Source organism: Zingiber officinale, chromosome 1A (genome assembly GCF_018446385.1).
Source record: "Zingiber officinale cultivar Zhangliang chromosome 1A, Zo_v1.1, whole genome shotgun sequence".
Classification (NCBI taxonomy): Eukaryota; Viridiplantae; Streptophyta; class Magnoliopsida; order Zingiberales; family Zingiberaceae; genus Zingiber; species Zingiber officinale.
Genome location: NC_055987.1, coordinates 147,435,896 through 147,440,465, shown reverse-complemented (window position 1 = coordinate 147,440,465; position 4,570 = coordinate 147,435,896). Strand labels below are relative to the sequence as shown.

Genomic DNA, 4,570 nt, shown 5'->3' with positions numbered 1-4,570 from the left:
TCGCATGTCTAGAAAGATATGGTTTCGATCTGGTGCATTTGGCCAAGTGGAACTGACCGAAAAACGAATCCTAACCAGTTAGACCAAGATTTAGTACTAAGTTTCGTGGATAGGACTATTCGGAAAACCTCGAAAGGTTGGTTACTTCTAATGATGTCCTTGTGACTCACCAAGCTTAGAAGTTTATCCGAAGAATGCCTATTTGTGGAAACCAAAGCTAAGTCTGAATCTAACACAAGTTAAAACAAAACTCTGTAATCTAACTAATTTCATCTCACAAAATCATAGGATTCCTTGATTGATAATATAAATCGGGTGAGATGAATAAAACTTAAATTAATTTCAAAATTTTAACTTAAAAATTATTTTCAAAATTTTAACTTAAAAATTTGTTTTTAAAAATTACTTTCAAAATTTTAACTTAAAAATTTGTTTTTAAACTTAAAAATTATTTTCAAAATTTTCACTTAAAAATTTGTTTTTAAACTTAAAAATTATTTTCAAAATTTTAACTTAAAAATTTTTTTTTAAACTTAAAAATTATTTTCAAAATTTTAACTTAAAAATTTGTTTTTAAACTTAAAAATTATTTTCAAAATTTTAACATAAAAATTTGTTTTTAAACTTAAAAATTACTTTCAAAATTTTAACTTAAAAATTTGTTTTTTTTTTAAAAATTACTTTCAAAATTTTAACTTAAAAATTTGTTTTTAAAAATTACTTTCAAAATTTTAACTTAAAAATTTGTTTTTAAACTTAAAAATTATTTTCAAAATGTTAACTTAAAAATTTGTTTTTAAACTTAAAAATTACTTTCAAAATTTTCACTTAAAAATTTGTTTTTAAACTTAAAAATTACTTTCAAAATTTTAACTTAAAAATTTGTTTTTAAACTTAAAAATTATTTTCAAAATTTCTTTTTAAACTTAAAAATTATTTTCAAAATTTTCACTTAAAAATTTGCTTTTAAACTTAAAAATTACTTTCAAAATTTTAACTTAAAAATTACTTTCAAAATTTTAACTTAAAAATTATTCTTAAAAATTTGGTGTTAAACCTAAAAATTATTTTTAAAAATTTGTTTTAAATTATTTGCAAAATTTTAAAAATTTCAATTTTAAACTTAAAAATTATTTTCAAAACTTTAACTTAAAATTTTTAAAACTTAAATTAATTTCAAAATCTTAATTTTAAAACTTAAATTAATTTCAAAATCTTAATTTTAAAACTTAAATTAATTTCAAAATCTCAATTTTAAAACTTAAATTAATTTCAAAATCTTAATTTTGAAACTTAAACTCTTAATTTTAAAACTTAAACTAATTTCAAAACTTTAATTTTAAAACTTAAATTAATTTCAAAATTTTAATTAAGATTTTTTTTACTTAAATAATGATTGATTAAAAATTGATAAACTAAGACTAACATAAAAATCCTACTTGTTGTAGGAAACCAAGTGGATTTTGGACAGTGGTTGCTCCAAACATATGACTGGAGATCACACCAAGTTTGTAACAACCCAATTTTTCCTATTTCGAGTTCAAAATGTCTATAAAAATATTTGGAAATGCTTTTAAAATATTCTAGAGATTTTTAGAAATTTTTAGAGTATTTTTACGCAATTTTTGGAGGTCGTTTAGTATGTTTACAAAAAGAAAGAAATTTTGACAAAACCGTTGAAGACGAGGTTCGAACCCACGACCTCGGGTCGGACTGACCCAAGCAAAACCGACCCAACCGGCTGAGCTACATGGTTTTTTTAATCCAATATGGAGAGAATTAGATTTAAAGCATGGTTATAATTATAACCCGAGTATAAGAAAGGGAATTAGGTTTTGATTTTCCAAAACCCAAAACAATTTCTCCCGAAATTGTTTCTTCCCTTCTCCCTCGCGACAGCGCCGTCTCTCTCGGCGGAAACCAAGAGGAAGCTAGGTCTTGGGTCTCTGGCGCCGGCGAAGCCTTATTCCAGTCATCCTTCACCGTGGGTGGTTATCTCGACGGAGAGGAGCTCACGGGTACAAGAGGAAACCAAAATTTTGCAAGCCGCCGAGCCCTAAAAGTCTTCCCCTTTCTTCTTCTCGGTTGTAAGCGCAAGAACGAGGTAAGTACTACTCACCTGTGGTAGGAGTTGCTCCGAATCTTTGGATTTCGTTTTCTTGCTTTCGGATTTTGCTATGCCGAGTGGAATCATATGCTAGGGCTTTTCTCTCCATGCTCTGTGGACCTAGCCGAATTGCTAAGGTTTCCCTTCCATTCCATTTGTATGAATGGCCTATTAGAGATGTTAGATTCTTTATGTTGGAATTTAAAGCATGCTGTACAGAATTTCGCTGCTGGTGCTTGCTGCCGTGAATCAGAGAAGAAGGGATTGGTCGGATTAGGTTATGGTTTTGTGGGCAGGTCACGGGTAGGAGATGAGTTAGATTTCTAGTTGGTAGTGTAGTTTCTGTGGTTGCTGCCATAAACGGAAATGACTCACATGTTTACAATGTCTCAGTGTATGATTTTCTTGCTTTCGGTGTTTGCTGTGCCAAATTTGCTAAGCTAAGTGTTGTGCCAAGAGTTTCTTGCTTGGGTTTGCTGTTGAACAGGACTATAAGCTAGGGTTTTCCTTTTTATTCCTTACCGTCGGTAGCATAACTGTTAAGCATGCCAGTTTATTGTTCGAGTTTAATTGTGTAGAAGGAGTTTAGCTCTTAAATGTTTGTTACCGTGGATAGGAGGAGGTCTGGCTTTCGGTTGAGATGTAGTGGCAGGAATAACCTATATAAGTAGAAGAAGTATGGCAGGTTTAGTTTAGCTTATGTGGCTTGCATTATCTCGGATTAATGTAGCTGGTAGTTGCTATCCTTTGCTCTATTTTACAGCATGCCTAGAGAGCTCAAAGTTGCGTTCTTTTGCTCCATTTTGTAGCATGATTAGCAAGATCAAATTAGTTTTCTTTTTGCTCTATTTTGTATAGCATGTTTAAAGGCCTTAAAGTAGTATTCTTTGTCATGTTTTAATAGCAGGTTTAGAAGCCCTAAAGTAGCATTCCTTGCCTATTTTTACAGCATGAATGGAGTCACTAAAGTAGCATCCTATACCTGTTTATTACAGCATACTTAGAAAGCCCAAAATTAGCTTCCTTTTGCTTTATTTCTAGCATGATTAGAAAGTTTAAAGTAGTATGTTTTTGCCTATTTTGTATAGCATGTTTAGAAGATTAAAGTAGCATGTTTTATTCTATTTTTCAGCATGTTTAAAAGCCTTAGAGTAGTCATCCTTGCCATGTACTTACAGCAGGGTTAGCAGCCCTAAAGTATCGTTCTATACTTGTTTTTACAGCATGATTAGAAGCACAAAAATAGCATCCTTTGCCATGTTTTCACCGTATGATTCAAAGGCTTTAAATTGCTTTCTTTAGTTTAGCTTATAGCATGATCAGTAAGCTTTAAGTTACTTGTTTTATTCTATTATATAGCATGGTTAGTTGATTATACACCCGTACTTGTTAAGTATATTTAAAGGACTCCCACAATCTTTAATAAAAGATAATAAGGAAGATAAAAGAATAAGAAAGATAAAAAGTAAGTCAAGCAAGAGGCTAGTACCCGACATCCAAGAGCTTGTCGTTAAACAAATCCAGGTGACCATTTCCGAGGTCTTGGCCCTGGTAGACCGAGGTCTGCTCTTTTAGGATTGGTGGCTCGCAACCCCAACCTATTAGGGAACGCGCATGAGATGGTACTAAGCCTGGGCCCAAAGTAAAGAAAAGTAAAGAAAGAAAGAAAAGTAAAGAAAGAAAGAAAGAAAGAAAGAAAGAAGAAGAAAGTAAAAGATAGAAATTAAAGGATTAATTTCTAACACAAGGATACAAGAAATGAAATAAGTTCCAAGCTTAGAATAAATAAGAATGGTTAGTTTCTTTAATTCTAAGTTTATATAGTTAGTTTCTTGTTATTCTGCTTGATACTGAGTATGATTTGTATCTAGTTCATTTTCTGTATACCATGAGCATATGCAAATAGTTTTAGTATTTCAGTTTCAGTACTTATGCATTTCATTTATGCATTTGAGTTTTGTGAGATAGATTAGTACTTACTAAGCGTTTTCGCTTATAGATCTTGTTTTCTTTCCTCCTACTGCAGATAAAGGAAAAGCTAAGATATGAAGGGAGGCGATAGGGTGGTGGTGATGATGGATGTGTGTGGTGGCTAGACTATGGAGAGATCCAGAATGAGCTGGCAAATTGCCAAGACTTTTCTGTTTAGTTCTTTTAGTTCTCTTTTAAGTGTTATTATGGGTTGAGACTGTAAATAAGTTTATTCCGCATTTGTAATTAGTTTTCTTTTATTATGAGTTGGAGTAGTATAGTTGTTGCTATTGCTAGAGTAGTTTCTTTCTTCCTGTTGATTTATTACTGCGTGGTTGTGAATAAAATGTGTTCCAGCCGCCTGTGGCTGCGTATATATCTTATGTATTATGGATTTGGTCGCCGGTACAGGGGAGACTCTGCCGAATTTTTCGGTGGGAATCCCTCTGAACTGTGATAAAATCTACCTGACTCTAATTATAGAGTCAGTGC

General features: G+C 31.4%; 1 long non-coding RNA gene across 1 annotated transcript; it reads left to right on the top strand.

The window, feature by feature from the left end:
• The first annotated feature begins 1,930 nt into the window (after positions 1 to 1,930).
• LOC122010962 lies at positions 1,931 to 4,368 on the top strand. The gene is made up of 2 exons (XR_006119917.1): positions 1,931 to 2,104; positions 4,134 to 4,368. It is a non-coding gene; the product is annotated as an uncharacterized LOC122010962 (long non-coding RNA).
• Positions 4,369 to 4,570: the final 202 nt, after the last annotated feature.